General features: G+C 49.9%; 1 protein-coding gene across 1 annotated transcript in view; it reads left to right on the top strand.

Moving 5' to 3' along the window:
- CPNE5 (copine 5) overlaps window positions 1-9,074 on the top strand; it is a 106,753-nt gene that overhangs the window by 3,069 nt on the left and 94,610 nt on the right. The window lies entirely within an intron of this gene.

The raw sequence follows: 9,074 nt of genomic DNA, 5'->3' as shown, positions 1-9,074 counted from the left end.
CAGTAGTGGTCTTAGAAAACGGAAGGGATTCAAAGCTCTTGGCTTTGGCTGCTAAGATTGAGCTTTAAGAAACAATGCTCTTCCACCTTCCGTTCCCATTTAGTACACCGCGGACATCAGGCCATGTGTGACACTAAGATCCTGTGAGGGTACCAGAGGGGGTGAGATGGTATGGTTCAGTAGATATCACAGAAATTCAGGGGAGAGGTCATCAGCAATTATGACATTGAGGATAAAGGGCTCTGGAACCAGACTGCCAGAGTTCAGAGCCCAGCTTCACCGCTTAGCAGCAGTGTGGTGAACTATTAATAGTTTCTTAATCTCTCTGTGCCTTAGTTTCCTCAACTATAAAATGAGGATAATGGTCCTAACCTCATAAGGCTATTGTGAAGATTAAATGAGCTAGAGCAGGTACTTAGAACAGGGACCAGCATTTAGGAAACAGCTGTCCTTACTACCGGCGGCCCTCGAAGCCACCACATACTTCTGCCTTTTCACACCAACGTTTCCGCAGCCTGACCTTGCACACCTCTCCCTCCCGCTGGGCTAACCTCTGAGAGCAAAAGCCCTTGTCTTATTCCTCTCTGGGAGTTCTCTTAGCACCTTATGCAATTCTTTGAGGTTATTGCTGAATAAATCAAATTAAAAATTGTTCTCTGTCAGGAAAAGATTTGAGATCCATTTGCAGAAATAATAGCATTACCCCAAGTCTCCAAACCCAGGCTTTAGCTGGTATGGTAGCAAAGCCTTTCCACTAAGCCCTGTGGAAGTCCTCAGCTTGATTTATTTTTGGACTGTGTCTCCAGAATATGTCAAAATAGCTTTCCCTGCACAAGGGAAACGATTCCTACCCTCAGATCCTCGAGCCAATCTGAGCTGCCACCGTGGCCCCTTCTGGCACTACATTCTTGCAACGTGTGGAGGAGGAAACATTGAAGAGCACATTTGTTTAAGTGGCAGAGTTTACTGCCTACAAAGCACTTCATGGCCTCAGAGCCCTGTTGCCTGTAGGGTAGATTACTATTTTTCAGGTAAATATCGGATAGGGATCTTCCAGCAACATTTTTTTTACAGATAAAAGAGGGGAGAAAAACAACAAAAAAAAGGAAGCAAAGTATAGGGGAAGAAAACATGTTAGGGTCTCACTCTAAGGCTGGCTTGGTCTGATTTTGAAAAATGGGTCCTTATTTGTTCTTCCAAGTAGGTAATCCATGATCCCTAACTGTCTGAAACCACAGATGGCCAGTTTTGGGTCAGGTTTGTGGACAGTGAGATGTGAGGCTTTTGTGTGACCTTGGGTGAATCACTTTACCTCTGAAACTTGGTTTTCTCATTCATCAAACGAAGATCAGAGCAAGGCCCCTATTAGCCCTAAATTTCTGAATCTAGGTCATTCTGAGAAGATTCCTTCAGCTGCCGAATTTCCATTTAGAATGCTGTTTTGGAAATTTGCCACTAGAGGCCAGTGTGAATACAGTTTAGCCTTGCAGCTTCTTCAAACAGCAGATGCCTACCAATGCCTTTTCATGATTCTAAGCCAGGCCTGGCACCCCTTGGGTGTGGAAAACCAGCAGCTGCTCAGACTGAGTGGGGCCAGAATTGAGACATCAGCCTGGCATTGAAAAGGCCTGGGAAGACTGTCGGCACAGGCCCGCCAGCCCTCTTTCCTGTCTACTGGACTAGATGGAGGAGAAGCCCTCCGTGCATGGTGAGGGTGCTTGAGCCCCTGTGCCCGGGGCCTGGTTCTGTAGCATGCCTCATTGTAAAGAGCCAGCTCCCTCTTAGCCACTTAATATTGCACTTTACAGTTGAAGCCATTCATTCAGCAAGTAATCTTGGAGCCCCTCTTTTAGGCCCAGCAATAGCAAATATTTTCAGAGTCAACCAGAAGGAACCTTAGAGGACTTCCCTGGTGACGCAGTGGGTAAGAATCCGCCTGCCAGTGCAGGGGACACAGGTTCGAGCCCTGGTCTGGGAAGATCCCACATGCCGTGGAGCAACTAAGCCCGTGTGCCACAACTGCTGAGCCCACGTGCCACAACTACTGAATCCCGTGCTCCTAGAGCCTGTGCTCAGCAACAAGAGAAGCCACCACAATGAGAAGCCCGCTCGCCGCAACTAGAGAAAGCCCGCATGCAGTAACAAAGACCCAATGCAGCCAAAAGTAAATAAGTGAATAAATTTATTTTAAAAAAAAAGAACCTTAGAAGAAATTATTGCCCTTTCTCTGTTCCATGGTCTGTGGAAGCTTCTTACATGTATTTTTCTCTTAATCTCCAAAGCCATCTTCTGAGGTTGGCATTATTATGCCCATTTGCAGGTGAGCAGACTGCGGACCAAAGACAAGTAGCACTGAGCCTTGTACAAAGTGAATGAATGTATGGAATAACAGGCCCAGTGTTGCAGGGCTAGTAAAAGGCATGTCTAGGACTTGAACTTGAGAACTTCTGATCCCAAGTTTAGCCCTTTTATCTCTACCTTTGACGTACAGGGGAGGAAGATGAGGTGCAGAAAAAGAGAATGATCTGGTGGCAGGGTAGGCATTAGGACCCGAAACTCCTGCCTTGCAGTCTCTCCATCCTAGAGCATCCTCAGCCCAAGCTGGCTGGGAGGCTCCAGCCTTAGTTATCTCCAAGACCCTTCTAAGCAGAGCCTGCACTAGGCCTGCCAAGGCACAGCAGGAGGGGGAGAAGGAGGGAGGGAGGAAAGGAGCACAAATGACCCTAATCAGTGTGTTTATTGGATCATAACTGTATTAGCCTCACCACTCAGCTAATCTCATAGACTCACTTTCCTCTTTGTGAGGATCTGGCCACAGCTCCATTAAAAGCTGCTGGCCTGAGTACCTGTGAGGAAGCTCTTGTACAGCAGAGGTGGTGGGGAAGGAGGGAGAGAGCAATATTTCTACTTCCTCGTTATGCTGACGGGGAAAACGGCCATTTCACATTCATTGTATAAGGAAAGCCCCCAAGGAAAGGGAGTCCAAGGTTCACAACTGTCTTTGGAAACATTCAGCTCTAAGAGAAAATGTTCCCTTTGTGCCTCCCCTTTTTGAAAGCATTTGTGATACTTTAAGAGAAAACGAGAAGGGAAGAAACTCATGTTTGGGGAACATACCACATGCCAGGTGCTTTACATGTATTATTCCATTTAATCCTCTGAAGGCCTGTGAACAAGACATCATAATGTCCGTTTCATAGATGAATCCGTTTCATGGATGAAGCTCCATGTCAGATGGCTGGGTTTTGGCAGAGCTGAGCTTCAGGCTTGGGGTCTGCTGTCTCCCTCGGTCATACCCGAAACTCCCACAGGATTGGTTTCCATACCATTCTCTGCCCCCTCCTCCCTCCAGCTCAGAAAATATAGAAGCTGGTTTTCGAGCCAGGTCATTGTGTAACCTTGGCAACTTCCTTGAGCCATAGTTTTTCCATCTATGGAATGAGAAGGCCAGACTTGGTTTCTCTGGTCTAAACCTGGGCAGTTTTATGATGGTATTTTCTTGCAGCACATTCTCATCTAATTGGACTCTTATACCAGTTTGGAGGGGATGGGCGTATGGGTATCATCATCCCCATTTTTTAAGCTAGGGGAACCTGAGAAGCAGAGATAGAATGAGGGGTTCAAGGTCATAACACGAATGGTTGGAATGGAGACAACCCAGCACTGCCTCTTGCCTCCAGGCAGGCGGGCAGGCGGCCTCTGAGAGGCTGTCAGCAGCAGCTCCCCAACCCTGACACCTGAGCCTCACCCTGGCTCCTGATAGAATTATCAGAGAACTGGGGAACACATACTTACTGTAATCAGAGCAACTTTTCTTAGCCAGGGGTGGAGGAGGCAAGATGTGAAGTGTGTCTGATGAGCTCCTCTCTCAGTGCAGGGCCCAGAGTTAATAAAACTCAGGGAAATCACATCAGGCAGCTGGAGATGCAAGCAGACGGGCTCCAGGGGCAGGGCCACTGGGACTTCAGCTTCCACACAAAGCCAGGCTCGTGGCATTTTGTGCACATTTCAGTTTTCTTCAGCAGCCAGGCAGGCAGATAAAAGCAGCTTGGCATGAAAATGAATTTAGCGCTTGGGGAAAAAAAAAAGAATGTTTCACCCTTGGTGGCTTTTCAGACTGCCCAGGGCAGGTACAGCCAGGGGACATGCTAAGGAGCAGCAGTGTAGGGAAAATCCGAGGGCGGGGGTGGGGTGGGAAATAGCCCCCTGCCCCACCCCATCAGCCTGAGGTGGGGAGGGGCACAGAGTCCTGAGGCCTAGGCAGACCCTCAAACAACTGTGGCAGGGGAGAAATGGGAGGGATTTGGAGGAATAGACTCGATCAAGCCTTTCCAGTTGAAAGTCCAGCTGTTTCATCCCTCACCCAGGCCAATCAGGAAATCATCAAGTGTGTCAGTGGGAGGCTGGGACTGCAGGGAGGGACATAGGCTGCTTTTAAGCTTCTGAAGGTTCAAGTGCGAGGATTCATTCTCCAGTTCCCAAGATGCGAAAATAAGAGGAAATGGGCTGATATCAAGTGGAGAGAGAGTTCAGGAGGCCCAAGAGCAGACTGGCTGACTGGGGGGTAATATATTCAAATGTAATTAAATCCAGCAAAAAGGAAGAGAGGGAAGCTGAGGCCTGGGAAAGGCTAGGCTGTGGAGGACCAAGATCCAAGACCAAGACCTTCAGGGCACGCCCCCTGCTAGGCAGGAGAAGAGAGAAGTGTCTACCTAAGAGAAGTGTTTTGGAGGTTCAGTGGAAGGAGAAACTCGGTGACCTTGGGTGAATCCAGGCTAGCTTTCTGGAAGAGATTTTACCTGAAAGAAGGGTAGAATGTGGGCCTGGTGGAGAGGAAATGGCAGGAAGAAAGGCCAGGGGCAACCATGTGGCTGGTCCTGGTTGGGTGTAAAAGGTTGATGGTGGGGGTGGGGAGATGGAGGTTCACATTGGCCCTTATCGCAAAAGGCCCAGAGATAGGACACTTGCATTTATAAATAAAGTCAAGGGGACCCATCCCTTCTTGAAGGAGCTGAGGTGAGAAAAAAGGTCTAGGAGTTGATTCTAATCTGAACTCCTGTTAGTTTTTACCTCCAGTTGCTGCTTATTAGCAAAACAACCTTGGGCCAATTTCTTTCCCTCTCTAGGACTCAGTCTTCAGATTTGTAAAATCGAAGTGAGTTGCATTATCTTACAAGTCCTTTGCAGCACTGAGGTTTCCAATACCGCAACTAACAATACTGAGCTAAATACTGGGTTAAATGTGTGTGTGTGGCGGGGGGAGGGTGCACAGTGACACGCTGTGATGTCTATGCTGGACAGGGTGAAAAGTGGAAGGGACAAGGCTCTGAGCACAGATCACATGGTGCTGGGACTAGGTCCCATGGACATGCGAGGGGCTGTCTTGCAGACACTGAGTCACCTAGACAAGCCCTGAGTGAAGATTGGAACAAGAGAGGCTGGTGTCAGGCGAAGACAGGGGCTTTGGTCTCACACAGTCCTGGGTTTGCATCCTGTCTCTGCCACTTATCCGTGTGAGCTTGGGCAAGTTAAGGCCCGTATTCTACAGATTCCTACAGCATAGTTCAAAACGAGTGCTCCAACTCCACTGGACAGGGCTTCTGAGGAGACTGGGTCTCCCTCATCTCTCTATCCCTGGCAGTGAACTAGCCCAGCTCACTGCACAGGGTAGTAAAGTTTTATCAAACGAGACAATAGCGTCATAGTTATTGTGAGGATTCAGTGTGTGATGGATGTTAAATTCTTATTGCTAAGCTTATTACATGGTAGGTTCTCAGTAAACAAAATAAATAGATAAGAATCCCTTCCCGGGCTTCCCTGGTGGCGCAGTGGTTGAGAGTTCACCTGCCGATGCAGGGGACACGGGTTCATGCCCTGGTCCGGGAAGATCCCACATGCCGCAGAGCGGCTGGGCCCGTGAGCCATGGCCACTGAGCCTGCGCGTCCGGAGCCTGTGCTCTGCAACGGGAGAGGCCACAACAGTGAGAGGCCCACGTACCACAAAAAAAAAAAAAAAAGAATCCCTTCCCTTCTCTGTGCTACTGGTCAAGGAGCCCAGAGATTCTCAATCTGATAGTTGTCAATTCAACAACTGAATTCGTAATAGATGCTCAATAAATGCTTGCTCAATAAATGGAAGGCTAGATGTGAGATGTATGTGGTAGTGAAGACTTGGGCCCTGTTTGGGACTGCTAGGTGGAAGCCAAGGGTCCTCATGAAGGAGTCAGTGTTTCAGAGGGGAGAGATGAACTTTTCATGTAGTCATACGATCAACTGAGCACCTATTACGTGCTAGGCACTGCCTTTGGAGCTGGGAGTGTAACCATGAACAAGGCAAAGTTCTTGCTTGCATAAAACTTGTATTCTCGTGGGGGAACATACAATACAGTACCTCAGGGTACTGCTCTGAGGAAAAATAAAGGAGGGTCAGGGGGCTGAGAGTAACAAGGTACTGTGTTAGGTAGTGTGGCCAAGGAAAACCCCCTGCAGGGAGGGCATTTGGGCAGAGACCTGGGTGACCCGGGACAAGTGTTCTAGGCTGAAGGAACAGTAGGTACAAAGGCCCTGAGACAGGGGCCTGCAGGGCCCATAAAGAGGCCAGTGTGGCTGGAGTGAGGACTGTGAGGGGGAGAGAAGGACGAGATGAAGTCAGAGAGGTCACAGAGCCCATGGCCCATCAAGTCCTTTTACCACAGAGAGAGATGGAAGCCAGGGCAGGGTCTGAAGCAGAGGAGTGACATAACCCGACTCTGGTTTCAAGTGGATCCCCTGTCTGGTGTGAAGATTCTAGTAGCTAGACTGAAAAGGCAGGGAGGCCTCCCTCACTTGGAAAAACAGGAGAGGCTGGAAGGAGGAGCACAAGAGAAGTGAGAGAGGAAGCCCAGGGGTGGGAGTGGGGGGCACAGATGGGATCCTAGGGGCGGGAAAGGCTGCTGCACCAGCAGCTGGAAGGCCCTGGGGCTTCCCTTTGCCCAGATGACTGATCTAGCCATGCTGTGATGTGGGGAGAGGCAGAAAGGAGGGGCAGGGTGGGGTTCCAGTTGGGATGGTGGGGCATCTCCAGGAGGAATGGGGGCTGGAGGTGTGGAGAGCCCTGTGGCCAGCTTGTGCCTCTTCCTCCACCCCAGCAGAACATGGCTGCTCCTCAGACCTTCTCAGGCAGGTCCGCACTGCACTTGGGTGCCTGACCTTGCTGTTATTAGTGGAGTTTCTTATTGAGGGAAGAGTCAGGTGACCTTGAGTCCTTTACTCCCCCTCTCTAAACTTTTGAGTGAAAGAAGGGGTTTAACCTAGATGGTCTCCAACCAAGCCCCTTCTAGCATTTCTATTAATGGATGGAATCAGACACTGCATCTCCCCTACCTCTCTACTGCCACAGTGGTTTCAGGTTCCTGTCACGCCCTCTGTCTTTCCATCTCCCCAGGGCTCCCATGTACAGTGGTGCAGGGCATTCACCTCACAGGGGCACCCAGCCAAGGGAGTAAGTGGAGGCTCAAATCAAGCCCATAGTCTGCTCCACAAGCCATGTGCCCTGGCTGGCTCAGGGATGCATTTACCCAAAGTAAAGAAGGCCTTTTTCCAGCTTGTTCTGAGGTGCAGTATGGTTAGCCCCCACTCCCCTGTCCCATGCTCACTCCATCTTCTGCTCCTCTGTGTTCCTTTTGTCTTACCATCCCCAGCCTCAAACAGGGCAGATCTGAGGGCAGCATTTACATGACAGGCCTGGGGGAGGGTGGAAGACAGCAGCTGCCTCATCTGTGAGCTCTGCCTCCCAAGCCCTGTGGTGCTTTTCCTCTCCTTATCAATGCTGCGGGTTGCCTCTCGAAATTGCTCTGCCGTCATTAACACTGCGGATTAGGTCAGATGAGAGTATGTTTGCAGTCTTGGATGGCAAAGACAAAACGCTGATGCTGATTATTCCAAATCTTCTGGACATGGCCCATTCTGTGCTCACAGTTTGTAATCAGAGGGACAAGCATTGGTTACATGGTGGGGTGGGCAGAGCTGTGGTTGGCTCTAATCTGGTTGCCAGGCCCAGACAACACGTCTGCAGTGCCTGATGGCCTGCCGGCTGGCTTGCCTAAATATCACAGGTGACCTCAGTTACTTGACACTATCATATCCCTCAAAGAAGAAATGACCTCTCCAATGTCAACACCCATAGACTGCTTTTGAACCATCAGCAATTCATTTGCGCGAGCACTGTGAGCATTTTGCTCTGGGTCTGATCAGCAAGTTTTGTGTTCTGCGGTCACTGGTTAGCTATGTAACTATGGGGTGTCTTTCAGACCACCTCTCCTTCAGTGTCCCCTTCTGAAAAGCCTCTGTGCCCAGAGGAGGCCAAGGCCCATGGCCTTGCATCATGGCCCCTCACCTTCTGCCCTCATATTCTATCTCTGCCACTTTCATCCTGTGCTCCAGCCACACTAGGGTCCCCAAACACAGCTCTCTGGCCCTTAATCATGCTGGTCCCCTGCCAGGAGCACCTGTTCAGCCTTGTCTTCCAGGCAGAAGTTAGTTCATCATCCGTAGCAGCCACTGTCCTGTCTGTACCCTCACCTTTACCACTTCAGTGCACTCCAGCCCCACATCCAACTGTCAGCACCTGTACTTCTTTGCCTGATGCTTTCTCTGGCTTCTGGAACCTGCATTGCCACTTTGTGCTGGTCAGGCCAGAAGTGTCAGGGAATTAAAGCCCTCCAGAAGCGGCCCTCAGCCACTGAGCCAGTGACTGATGAAAGTTGGTGTATACATACCCCTGCTCCCTCGCCCCTCTGGTGGGCTAAGTGTGAGGTGTGTTTTGTATGGTCTCCTAGAGCTTCTCAGTGGGAATGAGCCTTAGTTGCCCACAGTGATAACTGGTTTGATAAACCACCCTTATAGGCTGCCTTCCTTACCTCACCTCCACACTCCCCACATAGCATTTCCTTAATCTCCCCAATAAACTGCTCACATTTAAATCTTTCTCTCGGGGTCTGCTTCTGAGGGAACCAAACAGACATCATCAATGTCCACCTCAGTGTCATCTCCTTTTTGCAGTTGCTCCTGACCCTCCCTTGTGCCCATTCCTGGGG

Source organism: Orcinus orca, chromosome 10 (genome assembly GCF_937001465.1).
Source record: "Orcinus orca chromosome 10, mOrcOrc1.1, whole genome shotgun sequence".
Classification (NCBI taxonomy): domain Eukaryota; kingdom Metazoa; phylum Chordata; class Mammalia; order Artiodactyla; family Delphinidae; genus Orcinus; species Orcinus orca.
Note: the sequence above shows the minus strand (reverse complement) of the source record. Positions and strands in the feature narration are given on the sequence as shown.